The sequence below is a fragment of the Nycticebus coucang genome, chromosome 2, assembly GCF_027406575.1.
Source record: "Nycticebus coucang isolate mNycCou1 chromosome 2, mNycCou1.pri, whole genome shotgun sequence".
Lineage (NCBI taxonomy): Eukaryota > Metazoa > Chordata > Mammalia > Primates > Lorisidae > Nycticebus > Nycticebus coucang.
Genome location: NC_069781.1, coordinates 80,261,957 through 80,280,776, shown reverse-complemented (window position 1 = coordinate 80,280,776; position 18,820 = coordinate 80,261,957).

Genomic DNA, 18,820 nt, shown 5'->3' with positions numbered 1-18,820 from the left:
CAGGGTCTAGAGGCCCCACAGTAGACCCCAGTGCCAGGCTAAACCCTATCATCCTAAGACACCTGCCGCTCTGACTCCGGGCCATTTTCTGCTGATCCAGACACCAGGCCAGCCGGCCTCCCCAGAATATCTTCAAATGTGCAATACATGGCACAAGTGTCAAGAACAATCAGCAAAACAAGACACGGCCAAAGGAACAACAAAAAGCACCAATAACCCTGATTGAAATAGAGATTTATAATGCACCCAAATTCTGAGAAGTCAAAGTAATTATTTTAAGGCGCTCAGTTAACTTCAAGAATAAAAAAAGAAACAATTCAATGACATGAGGAAAAAGAATAGAAGGCCAAATTGAGAAATATGCCAAATTGTAAACAACCTGAAAAATTATGGAACTGAAAAATGCAATATATTAAATTTAAAAATGCAACAATGAACAGAATGTCAACAGCAGAATTACTAAGTAGAAGAATCTATACACTTGAGGACAGGTTGTTTGAAAATACAGTAGTTCCCCCTTATCCATAATTTAACATTCCAGGTTCAATTTCTTTCGGTTCACTGTAGTCTGGAAATAACATCTCTACTTTTGTCCTCTGGGTCTATTATTAAGTAAAATGGGATTACTTGAATACTAGCACTGTGATACCATTACAGGCAGTCTGGTAACTGAGATGCTTACTAAGTTACTAACAGCAATCTGAGCAGGATGGAGCTTGACAGCAAGAGATTTTATCATGTGACTTAGAATGATGTGCAGTTTAAAAATTATTTCTGTAATTTTCTATTTATACATGATTCATTTGTTACTACCTCACATCTCATCATATAGACATTTTCACTTCTTACATGTTACAAGAAGGGCAAATACAATACCAAAAAAATTGAGAGAGAGACCACATTCACATACTTCTTTTACAGTATATCATTATAATTGTTCTATTTTATTATTGATTATTGATTTCTTATACATAATGTATAAATTAAATTTTATATAGGTATGTACATATATGAAACAATAGTGTATATAGGGTGTGGTAAGCATTTACTGGAGATCTTGTGAAATATCTCCCACAGGTAAGGGAAGACTATATAGTCAAAGGAGAAAAAAAAAATGAAAAAGAATAAAGAAAACATGCAGGAGAGCATCAAAAGAGCAAATACTTAAGTTACAGGCGTTCAAGAAGGAAAAAGTAACAGGAGTAGAAATCTTGTTTGAAAAAATAACAGAAAAGTTTAAAGTCTCTGTTTTAGTCTAATTTTGTTGCTTATAAATTGTGAAACTGGGTAATTTATAAAGATAAAGTTATTTTTTACAGTCTGGAGACTGAGAAGTCCAAGACCCAGGGGCCACATCTGGTGAGTCTTCTTGCTGGTGGGAACTCTCTACATATTCTTGAGGTACCAAAGGGCATCACACAGTGAGAGGGCTGTGCATGCTAACATGTTAGGATGAAGTAATTCAATTAATGAAATATATAATCAAAACCTTCAATAGACTTGATCAAGCAGAAGAGTAACTAATCTTAAAGACAAGTCTTTTGAGAATTTAGTAATTCTCATTTCTTTTTTTTTTTTTTTGTGGTTTTTGGCCGGAGCTGGGTTTGAACCCACCACCTCTGGCATATGGGACTGGTGCCCTCCTCCTTGAGCTACAGGCAACGCCAAGAATTTAGTAATTCTCAATTCCCAGTGAGACCAAAAAAGAAAAGTAAAATTGAAGAAAGCCTGTGTGACATATGGAACACCACAAAGCTATCAAATTTTTAATTTGGGTGTTCCAGAAGGAGAACACATGGGCAGAAGAATAGAAGTCCTATATAACAAAATAATAGATGAAACTTTCCCAAATTGTTTAAAAGATATAAGAAGCTCAAAAATCTTCAAATATAATCAATATAAAAAAGGCCCTCCCAAAGTCAAATTATAATCAAACTGTAAAAAGTCAAAGACAAAGAGAATTCTTAAAAAAAAAAAAAAAAAGAAGAAGAAGATTCAAATGACATAAGGGAATTCCTCAGACTAACAGTGGATATTTTTAGCAGAAACATTGCCAAAATGTTTATTCAAATGCTTTTAAAAACTGGCAGCCAAGAATAATATACCTAGCAAAGTTATTCTTCAAAAATCAAGAAAAAAAGTTTTTCCAAGACAAAAACAAAGAGAATTCATTACCACTAGACCTGCCTTACAAGAAATGTTAAAAGTCCTACATCTGGAAGCAACCTGAAATCTACACTTGTAAGAATGATATATAAAATTCACTGTTAGAACAGACACACAAAGAGAAAAGACTCAAAATACTTTTTTTCTTTTTTTTTTGAGACAGTCTCACTATGTCACCCTCGGTAGAGTGCAGTGGCATCACAGCTCATCAAACTCTTGGGCTTAAGCGATTCTCTTGCCTCAGCCAAGTAGCTGGGACTACAGGCGTCCACCCCAATGCTTATCTATTTTTTTGTTGTTGTGTTTAGCAGGCCTGGCTTGGTTTGAATACGCAAGCTTCAGCGTTGTGGCCACTGCCCTAACCACTTAGCTATGCGTGCTGAGCTGAAAAGACTCAAATTTTAACAGTATAAATAAACCAGCACTACAGAAAACCACCAAACTGCAATGATAAACAATAAGAGAGAAGGAAAGGAACAAAAGGTGTATAGAACAACCACAAAATGATTAATAAATTGAAAGGAATAAGTCCGGGAGAGGCGGAGCAAGATGGCAGCCATGTAACAGCTTCCTTGCATCTGGACACCGTGAGTCTGGGGAGATAGGACTCCAGGCATCTCTGGCTGGTGGGATCTGCCTATCATCACCCCTGTGAGGATACAGGGATTCAGCGAGAGACATCTGGACCCCAAGAGGAGGACTAAAACAGTGGAAAAACAGCAAGTGGTCACATGGGTTCAATACGTCTACACCCGCCCGCAACTCTAACTTCAGTAGCAGCCAGACTGCAAACCAGAAAGGCCTTACCTGTGAACTGTTTTGGTGTCTTTTGACTTGGCACTCAATTGAACTGCCTTGGGGAGAGCCTGAGCAGGAGTGTGGGGAACTTTCGCTGTTGTCTAGGGCCCCAGTCTGAGCCGCTGAGCCAGACAGAGCTAATAGCATTTGGCTGCGGGTCACAGGGAGCCATTGTGAGCGATCTGCCCCGGCAAACTCCGCCGTCAGGGTCGCAGACCTAGAATCGGGTGGGAGCTGGTAACCCAGTGACCAAGTAGCCTGAGGGTGGGGTCTGAGCCGCCTTACAGACCTAACCCTCAGGGGCAGAGTGAGACTGGTTTTGGCACACTGGGTAAGTGGATAGCCACTTCAGCAGTGATTCCAGCGACAAGCACTTTCCTGGGAAAGCTTCTGCTCAGCAAGTTTACAAGTCCAAAGTGCCTTTTAAGTGGGCTGAAGAGAGATTTAGGGTGTCTACCTGCTGGGGTTTGAGAAATCACCAGCCTCCAGTCGTATCAGAACTGTGATTAACATCTCATACCCCAGAAGACCACGTGTTGCCCAGACAATATTCAATAACGTATACATGCTGCTTTGTTTTTGGTTGTGTTTTTTTTGTTTTGTTTTTGGGGGGGTGGTTGTTTTTTTTTGTTTATTTTGATGTTGTTGATGTTGTTTTGTTTTTTAATTTGAACCTTTTCCATACAGATCCTTTTTCTTTCTCAATTTTTCTAGTTTAATTATAATTTCCCATTGCTGCCTTTTTCAATAACTACAACTTCATTTTTGCTAGTGTTTCTACCGCTATTATTTGGTTGTTCACCCAATTTTATCCCATAAAGTTCTCTGTTTGCTTGTTTTGGTTTGATTTATAACATTTTTGTCTTTCCTCTCTACTTGGTGGAGGTGGGGTACTGTGTCTGATCAGGTTAGCAAAGAGCTGCTGACCTCAGGGGAACCACCCAACTGGACACCCCCAGAAGGTGGGGTGTTTTTAAGGTTGTGTCAAAATACCCTATTGTACACCTATATTGCTCTGTCTCCCTCTTTCTATGCCTCTCTTCTGTCAATATTCCTTTTACCCGCCTCCTCTCCTTTCACTATTTTTCTTTTTTTTTATTATCACTCGGTCCTCCTTTCCTTCATCACTTTTTTGCTCTTCAACCTTCTCACCCTTCTGGTCCTGTAACCCTTAGTCCACAGGCACGAGAACTTAAAGAGCAAGAGGAAGTGAAAGGAAAATTAGGGCAAGGAAACAGATAAAAGAAATCACCCATGAGGAAGAATTAGCAGAAAACTCCAGGCAACATGAAGAACTAGTCCAGAACAACTCCGCCAAGGGACCATGAGGTAGCTACTGCAGAGGATTCCACCTATAAAGAAATGTTAGGAATGACAGAAAGGGAATTTAGAATACACATGTTGAAAACAATGAAAGAAATGATGGAAACAATGAAAGAAACTGCTAATAAAGTGGAAAATAACCAAAAGGAAATCCAAAAACAGAATCAAATAAGAGATGAACGATATGAAGAATATAAAAAGGATATAGCAGAGCTGAAGGAAATGAAACAATTAGGGAACTTAAAGATGCAATGGAAAGTATCAGCAACAGGTTAGACCATGCAGAAGAAAGAATTTCAGAGGTAGAGGACAAAGTTCTTGAGGTAACTCAGTAAAAGAGGCAGAAAAGAAAAGAGAGAAAGCAGAACGTTCACTGTCAGAATTATGGGACTTTATGAAGCGTTCCAACATACGAGTTATAGGAATCCCAGAAGGGGAAGAAGAATGCCCCAGAGGAATGGAAGCCATACTAGAGAATATTATAAAAGAAAATTTCCCAAACATCACCAAAGATTCTGACACACTGCTTTCAGAGGGATATCGGAACCCAGGTCGCCTCAACTCTAACCGAGCTTCTCCAAGACACATTGTGATGAACCTGTCCAAAGTCAAGACAAAAGAAAAGATTCTGCAAGCTGCCAGGAGTAAGCGCCAGTTGACCTACAGGGGCAAATCCATCAGAGTGACCGCAGACTTCTCTAATGAAACTTTCCAAGCAAGAAGACAATGGTCATCTACCTTTAATCTACTTAAACAGAACAATTTCCAGCCCAGAATTCTGTACCCTGCTAAGCTAAGCTTCAAAATTGACAGAGAAATCAAATCATTTACGGATATACAAACATTGAGGAAATTCGCCACAAGACCAGCTCTGCAGGAAATACTTCAACCTGTTCTGCACACTGACCACCACAATGGATCAGCAGCAAAGTAAGAACTCAGAAATTAAAAGACAGAACCTAACCTCCACACTGATGCAAAAGATAAAACTAAGCAACGGACTCTCACAAAATAAGACGAATAGAATACTACTACACTTATCAATTATCTCAATAAATGTTAACGGCTTGAATTCCCCATTGAAGAGACATAGATTGACTGACTGGATTAAAAAACACAAGCCATCCATTTGCTGTCTGCAAGAAACACACCTGGCTTCAAAGGCAAATTAAAGCTCCATGTCTAGGGTTGGAAGACAATTTTTCAGGCAAATGGAATTCAGAAGAAAAGAGGAGTTCCAATCTTATTTTCAAATACATGTGGATTTAAAGCAACTAAAGTCAAAAAAAGACAAAGATGGTCACTTTATATTGGTCAAGGGAAAAATACAAGAAGACATTTCAATTCTAAATATTTATGCACCCAATTTAAATGCTCCCAGATTCTTGAAACAGACCTTACTCAGTCTGAGCAATATGATATCTGATAATACCATAATAACAGGGGACATTAACACTCCTCTTACAGAGCTGGACAGATCCTCTAAACAGAAATTAAACAAGGATATAAGAGATTTAAATGAGACACTAGAACAACTGGGCTTGATAGACGCATATAGAACACTCCATCCCAAAGATAAAAAACATACATTCTTCTCATCACCCCATGGAACATTCTCCAAAATTGATCATATCCTGGGACACAAAACAAATATCAACAGAATCAAAAGAATTGAAATTTTACCTTGTGTCTTCTCAGACCATAAGGCACTAAAGGTGGAACTCAACTCTAACAAAAATGCTCGACCCCACCCAAAGGCATGGAATTAAACAATCTTCTGTTAAATAACAGATGGGTGAAGGAAGAAATAAAACAGGAAATCATTAACTTCCTTGAGCATAACAACGTTGAAGACACAAGATACCAAAACCTGTGGAATACTGCAAAAGCAGTTTTGAGAGGAAAATTCATCGCTTTAGATGCCTACATTCGAAAAACAGAAAGAGAGCGCATCAACAATCTCACAAGAGATCTTAAGGAATTGGAAAAAGAAGAACAATCTAAGCCTAAACTCAGTAGAAGAAAAGAAATATCCAAAATCAAATCAGAGATCAATGAAATTGAAAACAAAAGAATCATTCAGAAAATTAATGAAACAAGGAGTTGGTTTTTTGAAAAAATAAATAAAATAGATAAACTATTGGCCAGACTAACGAGGAATAGAAAAGTAAAATCTCTAGTAACCTCAATCAGAAATGATACAGGGGAAATAACAACTGATCCCACAGAGATACAAGAGATCATCTCTGAATACTACCAGAAGCTCTATGCCCAGAAATTTGACACTGTGAAGGAAATGGATAAATATTTGGAATTACACCCTCTCCCTAGACTCAGCCAGGAAGAAATAGAGCTCCTGAACAGACCAATTTCAAGCACTGAGATCAAAGAAACAATAAAAAATCTTCCAACCAAAAAATGCCCTGGTCCAGATGGCTTCACCCCAGAATTCTATCAAACCTTCAAGGAAGAGCTTATTCCTATACTGCAGAAATTATTCCAAAAAATTGAGGAAGAAGGAATCTTCCCCAACACATTCTATGAAGCAAACATCAACCTGATACCAAAACCAGGAAAAGTCCCAAACAAAAGGAGAATTTCAGACCAATCTCACTGATGAATATAGATGCAAAAATTCTCAACAAAATCCTAGCCAATAGATTACAGCTTATCATCAAAAAAGTCATTCATCATGATCAAGGAGGCTTCTTCCCAGGGATGCAAGACTGGTTTAACATACGCAAGTCCATAAACGTTATCCACCATATTAACAGAGGCAAAAATAAAGATCGCATGATCCTCTCAATAGATGCACAAAAAGCATTTGATAAAATCCAGCATCCTTTTCTAATTAGAACACTGAAGAGTATAGGCATAGGTGGCACATTTCTAAAACTGATTGAAGCTATCTATGACAAACCCACAGCTAATATTTTACTGAATGGAGTAAAACTGAAAGCTTTTCCTCTTAGAACTGGAACCAGACAAGGTTGTCCTCTGTCACCTTTACTATTCAACGTAGTGCTGGAAGTTCTAGCCAATACAATTAGGCAAGACAAGGAAATAAAGGGAATCCAAATGGGAGCAGAGGAGGTCAAACTCTCCCTCTTTGCTGATGACATGATCTTATACTTAGAGAACCCAAAAGACTCAACCACAAGACTCCTAGAAGTCATCAAAAAATACAGTAATGTTTCAGGATATAAAATCAATGTCCACAAGTCAGTAGCCTTTGTATACACCAATAATAGTCAAGATGAGAAGCTAATTAAGGACACAACTCCCTTCACCATAGTCTCAAAGAAAATGAAATACCTAGGAATATACCTAACGGAGGAGGTGAAAGACCTCTATAAAGAAAACTATGAAATCCTCAGAAAGGAAATAGCAGAGGATATTAACAAATGGAAGAACATACCATGCTCATGGATGGGAATAATCAACATTGTTAAAATGTCTATACTTCCCAAAGCAATCTACCTATTCAATGCCATACCTATCAAAATACGAACATCGTACTTTCAAGATTTGGAAAAAAGGATTCTGCGTTTTGTATGGAACCGGAAAAAACCCGTATAGCTAAGGCAGTTCTTAGTAATAAAAATAAAGCTGGGGGCATCAGCATACCAGATCTTAGTCTGTACTACAAAGCCATGGTGGTCAAGACAGCATGATACTGGCCCAAAAGAGAGACGTAGACACTTGGAATCAAATTGAAAACCAAGAAATGAAACTAACATCTTACAACCACCTAACCTTTGATAAACCAAACAAGAACATACCTTGGGGGAAAGACTCCCTATTCAATAAATGGTGTTGGGAGAACTGGATGTCTACATGTAAAAGACTGAAACTGGACCCACACCTTTCCCCACTCACAAAAATTGATTCAAGATTGATAAAGGACTTAAATTTAATGCATGAAACAATAAAAATCCTCAAAGAAAGCATAGGAAAAACACTGGAAGATATTGGCCTGGGGAAAGACTTCATGAAGAAGACTGCCATGGCAATTGCAACAACAACAAAAATAAACAAATGGGACTTCATTAAACTGAAAAGCTTCTGTGCAGCTAAGGAGACAATAACCAAAGCAAAGAGACAACCTACACAATGGGAAAGGATATTTGCATATTTTCAATCAGACAAAAGCTTGATAACTAGGATCTATAGAGAACTCAAATTAATCCACATGAAAAAAGCGAATAATCCCTTATATCAATGGGCAAGAGACATGAATAGAACTTTCTGTAAAGACGACAGACGAATGGCTAACAAACACATGAAAAAATGTTCATCATCTCTATATATTAGAGAAATGCAAATCAAAACAACCCTGAGATATCATCTAACCCCAGTGAGAATGGCCCACATCACAAAATCTCAAAACTGCAGATGCTGGCGTGGATGTGGAGAGAAGGGAACACTTTTACACTGCTGGTGGGACTGCAAACTAGTACAACCTTTCTGGAAGGAAGTATGGAGAAACCTCAAAGCACTCAAGCTAGACCTCCCATTTGATCCTGCAATCCCATTACTGGGCATCTACCCAGAAGGAAAGAAATCCTTTTATCATAAGGACACTTGTACTAGACTGTTTATTGCAGCTCAATTTACAATCGCCAAAATGTGGAAACAGCCTAAATGCCCACCAACCCAGGAATGGATTAACAAGCTGTGGTATATGTACACCATGGATATACTATTCAGCCATTAAAAAAAATGGAGACTTTACATCCTTCGTATTAACCTGGATGGACGTGGAAGACATTATTCTTAGTAAAGCATCACAAGAATGGAGAAGCATGAATCCTATGTACTCAATTTTGATATGAGGACAATTAATGACAATTATGCTTATGGGGGGGAGGAAAAGCAGAAAGAAGTATGGAGGGAGGGGGTGGGGCCTTGGTGTGTGTCACACTCATGGGGGCAAGACATGATTGCAAGAGGGACTTTACCTAACAATTGCAATCAGTGTAACTGGCTTATTGTACCCTCAATGAATCCCCAACAATAAAAAAAAAAAAAAAGAAAGAAAGGAATAAGTCTGAACCTATCAAAAATCCTCAACAGCAAACAATAAATTACTTAGTTGAAAGATACAGACTGGCTGAATGGATTTAAAAAATTAAACAACTAAATATTGCATACAAGGAACTTGGTTGACCTGTGAAAACACATACATAGTGAAGGGATAGAAAAGATCTTCCATGCAAACGGAAACCAAAAGCAAGCAGGAATAGCCATACTCTTCATGTAAAAAGCAGTAAACAGAGACAGAAAGGGGCATTATATAATAATAAAAACATCAAGAAGGGGCTATATCAATACTAAATACATATGCACCCAACACCAGGAAACTCAGATATATAAGGCAAATATTACTAGATCTAAACAGAGAGACAGACTCTACTACAATAATGTGGGGGACTTCCACACCCCACTGTGTGCATTGACAGATTATCAGACAGAAAATCAAGAAGGCAACGTTTGATTTAAATTGCATTTTAGGTCAAGTATACTTAGGAGACATTTACAGAACATTTTATGCAGCAGTTGGCAAAGCAGACATTCTTTGCATCAACACATGGAACATTCTACAGGGTAGATCATATATATATATATATATATATATATATATATATATATGTATATATATATATATAGAGAGAGAGAGAGAGAGAGAGAATCATAATTACCAGAGGCTGGGAAGTGTTGGGGTAGTAGAAGAGAGGTTGATTAATGGATACAAATATAAAATTAGAAGAAATAAGTTCTAGTGTTCAATAGGACACAAGGGTGACTAATGGTTAAAAATAACATATTGTATATTGCAAAACAGCTGGAAGAGAATATTCAAAATGTTTCCAGCACAGAGAAATGATTTATGTTCAAGGTGATGGATGTCTTAAATACCCCGATTTGATGATTACATATTACACTCATATGTATGTATCAAAATATCATGGGCCAGGCACAGTGGCTTATGCTTGTAATCCTAGCACTCTGGGAGGCCAAGACATGTGGATTGCCTGAGATCACAGGTTCAAGACCAGCCTGAGCAAGTGCGAGACTGCTATCTCTAAAAAGTAGCTGGACGCTGTGGCGGGCGCCTGTAGTCCCAGCTACTTGGGAGGCTGAAACAAGAGAATCAATCACTTGAGCCCAAGAGTTTGAGGTTGTTGTGAACTATGATGCCACGGCACTCTACAAAGGGCAACAAAATGAGACTCTGTCTCAAAACAGAAAAAAATATATATATCATATATACCCCATAAATATGCACAATTTTATGTATTAATAACAAAATTGCTTATAAATTACTTTATTATTCTAAGGGTACAAATATTCCTAAACTTATAATGAGGTTATATGCCATTAAACCCATTGTAAGTTTGAAACTATAAATCAAAAATGCATTTACTACATCTTAATCTCCTGAACATGTTTGTTTGCCTAGCCTACCTTAAACATGTCATAACATTTACTTTAGTCTACAAGTGCGCAAAATCACCTAACCCAAAGCCTATTTTATAATAAAGTGTTGAATATTTCATGTATTATAATTTATTGACTACTGTGCTGAAAGTGAAAAACAGAGTGGTTGTATGGGTACTTGAAGCATGGTTTCTACTGAAAGCGTATTACTTTCACACCGTTGTAATGTCAAAAACTCGTAAGTCAAACCATAATAAGTTAGAGACAACTCAATAGCAATAAAACAAATAACCCAATTTAAAAATAGGCATAGATGAAACTAATTTATAGGTTTCACATGAAAGCTATAACCCAGTTATAACCTAAGAATATGGGGAAATGGGAAAGGAAGGGGAGTGGAAGGGGAAGGGTGGGTGGAGGGAGGGTGATTGGTGGGATCACACCTACGGGGCATCTTACAAGGATACATGTGAAACTTAGTAAGTGTAGAATAAAAATGTCTTAACACAATAACTAAGAAAATGCTAGGAAGGCTATGTTAACCAGTGTGATGAAAATATGTCAAATTGTATATAAAACCCCATGATTGCATTAATGGACACAGGTATGATTTAATAAAAAAATAAATAAATAAAAATGGGCATAGGACTTAAATAGATAATTTTTAAAAGACATACAAATGACAACCAGGTATATGAAAATGTGTTCAACATCCCTAATCATCAGTTTAATGCAAATTAAAACCACAATAAGCTATCACCTCACACCTATTAGAATGGATATTTACAAAAAGAGAAAAGATAATAAATGTTAGTGAGAAAGGGAACCCTTGTGCACTGTTGGGGAAAATGTAAATTAGTTGAATCATTATGGAAAACAATATGGAGGTTCCTTAAAAAATTAAAAATAGGATCCTTCCTCATTCATGAGGAAGAGACACACAAATCGCTTAAGCTGCCATAACCCTAACAACAGTTAGTGTCATTTGGGGTGGTAAAACTTTTTATTTATTTATTTTAGAGACAGAGTCTCACTTTATCACCCTTGGTAGAGTGCCATGGCGACACACAGCGCACAGCAACCTCCAATTCGTGGGCTCAGGCGATTCCCTTGCCTCAGCCTCCCGAGTAGCTGGGACTACAGGCACCTGCCACAATGCCCTGCTATTTTTTTGTTGCAGTTTGGCCAGGACTGGGTTTGAACCCGCCACCCTCGGTATATGGGGCTGGCGCCCTACCCACTGAGCCACAGGTGCCACCCTATAAGACTTCTTAACATTCGTTTTACTTAATTAAACACAAGAACAAAAATGTTGTATCTGCTTATTTTAACTTAACATTACATGAGATGAATTTGTCCATATCTACAGTCCTCATAAATACTAGAAAATATTGGATTTTAAGTGTAGGCCATTGAAAACTTGAAAATCAAGGAGAAGGATTAAAATTTTTTTAAAACCTTAAAAACTTGTAAAATTGGCAAAAGAAATACCTAATTTGGAAAGTAGATTGGAATGTTTTTAACATTTCTAAAAATCCAATTTGTAAACACATAAAACTTTATCTAACAGGATAAAAAAAATCAAAGAGATAATATATATATATTTAATGAAGATTGATATTTAATGTTTTTGGCAGTGAATTTACTTCTGTACAGACTTCAATGGCACAGATTTTAACTCTAGAAAATATTTGAAAATACCAAAATTTTCTTTTTTTCTCCTACTAGCCACCTTTCCAAAACTATAAATCTGGCTTTCCCAGGGAGTGTTTGATAAACTTTTCAGGAAGCAGATGGCTTTTAGGTGTGACTACTTCACCTCAAATCTCAATTATCCTTTTCACTACCTTGAGGAGAAATCTCCACAGGTAACATTACACTGTGTAGTTTATTTCTGTGCCCTGGCTTGTGATTCTACAGGTAGGAATTGGTTCTAGGCCAGCCGCAAGCACAGAGCCTTGCTTCCTTGAAGAGCCTGCCTCGTGTTATACTATCACAAGAGTCAAACTAAGAAGAAATGACCCCTTAACAGATGGCTTAATTTTTCCAACAAGATGAAACAGGGTTGCTGTTTAGCTTGTTTTTAAATGAGTTACCATTCTGAGGTGAGATGAATGCAATGATAAAGTAAAATAAAAGAAAGACTTTTATGTGCAGATACTATGATTTTGTTATCTCCTATCGAGAGTAATTTCAAAGACAACTGAACCTATGCCCTGCGTAGTTACAACAGAACTATAAATGAATTCTTCTGAAATAAAGTTAATATTTATGAAATACTTTCCCAATACTTAACAAAATTTAAAATAATAATCCCATAATCCCACAAGTTAACTTTTTCAGTTACCTAGAGGTACATCATATATGTTTTACCTTGAACACAGCATGCGGAGGTAACATAGCTTAAAGTTGGGTGTTCTCCTGTATTTTTTTAAGGGTCAGTGATTTTTATTTGTTTCATAACATTTTTTCTTGTTCTTAAGGTAGCAGCAATAAGCAGTTACAAAACTGTATAAAATATAATGTGAAAAGAGTTTGTCCACAAAATAACCTAATATCCTAAGAAAAGTGAAGGACCTGTAGGAAGAAAACCATAAAGTTGCTAAAAGACAAAAATGAAACATGATATTCTTCAATGGAGAGAGAAAATTCTATTCATATAATTCAATGCCAATTCAAGTTATATTTTCTTTATAAAATAATTATAATGTTTGGGAAAGTAAGGAACTGTATCAGTGGAGAATAGCCATATCTAAAGTTATAATAATTTAATACCTATATTGCAGACATAGGTACATCTGCAAAACAGGCTCTACTGTACATGAGAATTTAATATAGGATCAGTGTGGGACATTAAAAACCAATAACAAAAATGTCAATTTTGGGAAAAATCAACTTAGATTTTCATCGTACACTTCTGAATGGACCAAAATGATAAATGTAAAATAAATTAACCATTTAAAAACATCTTTCCAGAAATAGAAGTAAAGATTGAATTTCTTGAGGACCAGCTAGCTTTAAAAGGATTAAATAATTCCATAAAAATCCCCCGTACACTCAAATTTTAAGTCTGAATTTAAAACTAAATCCTAATAATTAAAAGAAAGAAAAACTGCAACTAGAGGCAACATTTGTAGGAAATGCCACAGATGAAAAATGCCATTGTTCTTTATACTGTACGTGCAACTTTTTGGTAAGTCTAGAATTACTTCAAAAATAAAAATTTATGAACTATCTTTGATACATGGAGAATTCTTGCAACTTGGTAGGAAAAACACTAAGCCCCCAGTAGATGAAGGGGTAAAGGACATAAACAGAAAATCCACACTTAAACACACACTCGCTGAAGGAAAAAAAGGTGATTTACAGACACAGAAGAAAAATACTCAAGTCTTAGTAGCAAAGAAAAGCAAATTAAAACAAGACTTAAATTTATACCTGTTAAATTTTGGACTTGTTTTTAGTAGTAATATCAAATATTTGTCAGAGTAATGAAATAAGCAACTCTTTCTCATTATTCATGAGGCATAAAGTTAGGATAAGCAATTCAGTTGCCTGTATCAGGAGTCTTGCGTCATTGAATAGTAATGCCATTTCTTAGAATCACCCTAAAAGAAGATCTTGAAAAAAAGAAACAGCTTTAGGAGCAAAGTTGTTCACTAAGAATTTTTTGCATTAATGAAAACTTAGAAACAACTTAAATGTCAACCTCTGGAGGGGAGTTATTAGGTAAATTATTAACTATTAAGTAGCTATTGAAATAGTATTTACAGAGGAATTTTTTAAATAATGCACTAAATAATAAAAGAAAGATGCAACATTTTTTTATAGGATATGATCACATATTTGTAAAAATGAAGATATGGGGGGAAAGAGTTTTTAAAAGTACATGCTAACATGGGGGCGGCGCCTGTGGCTCAAAGGAGTAGGGCACCGGCCCCATATGCCATAGGTGGCGGGTTCAAGCCCAGCCCCGGCCAAAAAAGAAAAAACTGCAAAAAGTACATACTAACAGTAGTTGTTTGAATAGAGGAGCTATAGGTAATTTTGTTCTTTTAACTATTTTACATTTACCATATTTTCTTTAAGGAGGGTTATTAGTTTATATTTTTATAATTATGTAATGTTTCTCATTAATAATTGTTACTGTGTCTAGAGCAGCAGAGAAATTTCATGATATTTGCTAACCATAGAGTCCAGGTTTTTGACTTTAATAAAGGAAACTTACTTACATTTTTTTTTCTTTTCTTTCTTTCTTTTTTTTTTTAAGTTTTTGGCTGGTGCCAGGTTTGAACCTGCGACCTTCAGTACATGGGTCTGGCACCCTACTCCTCGAGCCACAGGCGCTGCCCACCTACATAATTTTTTTTTTTTTTTTTTTTGTTGAGACAGAGCCTCAAGCTGTCACCCTGGGTAGAGTTCTGTTGCATCACAGCTCACAGCAACCTCCAACTCCTGGGCTCAAGCAATTCTCCTGCCTTGGCCTCCCAAGTAGCTGGGATTACAGGCGCCTACCATAACGGCCGGCTATTTTTTGTTTGCAGCCATCATTGTTGTTCGGCGGGCCCAGGCTAGATTCGAACATGCCAGCTCAAGTGTATGTGGCTGGCACTTTAGCCACTTAAGCCACAGGTGCTGAGCCTTTTTTTTTTTTTTTTTAGTTGGGGATTCATTGAGGGTACAAGAAACCAAGTTACACTGATTGCATTTGTTAGGTAAAGTCCCTCTTACAATTGTCTTACCCCCAAAAGGTGTGTCACACACCAAGACCCCACCCTCTCCCCTACATAAATTTTTAAGCAAAGGACAATAATTTTTCCAATTCCATCTGGCAATAGCAACCATAGAGAGGACAGCTGTAGAAGAAAGATTGACAGACCATGAACTCTCTTGCTAGGTGCTGCAATGGTATGAGAAATCATTGGGTCTGACAGAGGCGGAAAGAATCTTTTAGGAAAAATACAATTACACTAAAATTTCTTACTGGTGATTTGTTTAGTTCTTTTAAAAAAATGACTTTTTCTGAGTACAAGAATAATAAATGCTTATTTTAAAAGTTTCAAGTGTTATAGGTATTTATGATAGAGAAAGTGACTATCACTATTATAGTTCGGTATATATTACTCCAAATATTTTGATGACTAATACTGGAAAAATAATAATGGGAACTAATCTAAGCATGTTGTTTTGTAACTTGAGTTTTCAGTTACACGACAAAGTCTCCTGTAAGAACAAATGGGCTCCCCATCATTTTAATGATTTTTTTTTTTTTTGAGCCAGGGTCTCATTACGTCACCCTCAGAAGAGTGCTGTGGTGTCACAGCTCACAGCAATCTCTAACTCTTGGGCTTAAGCAATTCTCTTGCCTCAGGGTCCCAAGTAGCTAGGACAACAGGTGCCTACCACAAAACCTGGCTATTTTTTTTTTAATTGCAGTTGTCATTGTTGTTTAGCAGGCCTGGGCCAGGGTCTATCCTGCCAGCTTTAGTGTACGTGGCCGACACCCTACTCACTGAGCTCCGGGTGCTGAGCCTGTTTTAATGATTTATAATATTCCTTTTCTGGTATACTACAATTTGTTTAACCAATTCCTGACTGATAGTCGTTTTGGTTAGCAACTTCTCATTATTATCAACAATGGCACATTGAATATATACATATGCCTTTGTGCACTTAATGCGACAAAAAATGTCTGAAATGTTTAAATATATACCAATAAACACACATCACCCTTACATATTTCTACATGATAAATTACTAAAAAGTGAATTATGGGGAAAAACTTACTGCTAAGCAGACCTTTACAAATATCTATATTCTCATTTACTCTATAATAAGAATGCCTCTTTCCTTATAGTATTTTCAGCAGTCTGTTATCACATTTTGTTTTGTTTGGGCTAATCAAAGAAGTGAAAAATATTGCCATTGTTTTGTTTTATAATACATTCCTTTACTCATTAGAAAAGTGACCATCTTTTCCTAGGTCTATTGATTATTTGTTTCCTTCTGGGAATTGGCCATTGTTTTCCTTCGTCTGTATTTCTATTAGCTTATCTTTTCTTGTCAGTTTTTACATAAGGAAATGTAGTCTTTAATTGTGTGTTGCATGCATAATTGTATAAGGTTTTCTTTTGACTCTTCTTATTTCAATTTTTTGGCATAAAAATTCTTTACTTTTAATGTAGTTATATTATCAGTATTTTTTCCTAATTCTTAGCTTGTGTCATGCTTAGATAGACCTTCCTCACTTATATTTTCTTCAAGTATTTTTATGATTTTGTTATTTTACATTTTTATTTTTGAAGCATCTGGAACTTACTGTGAGGTAAGGGGTTAAATGGAGATCCAGCTAACTTTTTCACAAGTGGCTAGTCAGTTGGCCTAATACTACTTATTAAATAATCCATCTCTTTCACACTAATTTGAAATGCCATATTTATGATATACTGAAGTTTCCTACATGCTTAGTATATCTCTGGGATCCATTTACCTCTGCTCCTTAACCAGAAAATGGCAATTTATTTTTAAGTAAATATACTCCCAATTCAGAAAATAATCTTGTTCTAGAGTTGAATATCCCTAAACTATATGGAAACTTCCCTTGTACTAACTTATCTTGCAAGATGAATCATCAGTCATTAGAAATATGGTTCACATGGCTAGCAAAGTCAAATTTTGTATTATTCCCAAGACACTATGAGCATTATCCACAGCTCCTTACCCCCAGCTTTACTTGTCAAAGGATTAATAATGTTCATCCCTCAATAATTCTGGCCAGTGAGCTCACTGTGACAAAATAATAGACCCCTGAATGGAAAGCCTGTATATAGTAAACATTGTAACATCAATCTAAACAATGGAACTTTCTCTCTCAAAGATGCTTGGAGTATGAATGAATGTTTAGATTTATATGTAGAAGTGAGTAACTTACTAAGAATCTTCTTTTCTAGCCAATGCAATCTACAATCTCTGTGTAGATTTTCACCGAAAATGTTAAAAATAGGTGCAGTATTTTAGCTTATAGGAACATTCTCAATGCTTACAGGAACATTATAAATGGGTAGAGTTCACATAGAATCAATAACCAGGTGATCTGCCCCCGTGTACTATTTGTCATTTTGTGTGTGTACGTGTGTGTATGAGAGACAGAGAGAGCGGGAGAGACTCTCCTTTTTTTCAGTTATCAAAGCATGAAGGAAAGGAAAGAAATGACTCTGCATCCTACGACCTCAGTAGCTTTGATGGAATGCCATATTGTGCCTCTAGATTCCATTTTTGGGTTTTGTGTGGTTACTTACTCATTCTATGTAATATCTGGCCCCAGGGAAGACTTAATCTATTATACAGAATAGGTAGGCACAGTACATATAGGGGCCTACAAAAAGTTTTTAATTTCTTTAAAAATGAGAAACAAAAATAAAATGAACCTTTAGGTCAAAAGAAATGTTTTGTTATATAATATTAATATATTCATCTTATACCAATATAGTTATAAAATATAATCTTTAGTATTTGTTTATAGAGTAAGGAGCTTGCAAAAATCATAATACAGCCTTGCTTATTCTTCTAAAGGTTTCTTGCAATAGGAACACTGGAAATTTAGTAATTCCTTCATCTCTTTTCCACCCTGGAAATTCATAATTAAAGGCTTAAAGAAGCCATGCAATTTAGAAACAAAAACCTTTACAATTTGGTTTATTCCAGAGTTCTCCAAATTTATTTGATGCTGGAGGCTTTTTTTCTTCCACACAATAACTTGTGTCTTCTCCCGGAACCAATGATTCATGGAAGAACTTGGGGAAAACTTGACTTACTATTATATTTAGATTCAACATTGATCAAGTGAGTCTGTAGCTGAATCTCTCAACCACGTTTTTTTAGCAGACTATATAGAAGACTAAGGGATTATTTTTTGTTCTCCTAGAATTGAAATGCATACCTGATGCTCTCTGAGAAGCATGCAACCAACAGAGTCTTACCTATTCATTTGGCAAGAGTATTTTATTGTTGCACAAGTTTCAGATTTATGCTACACAGCTCACTGAGGGCCATTTCAATTCAGTTTTATTGATAGGTTTGCAGCAGAATGAGG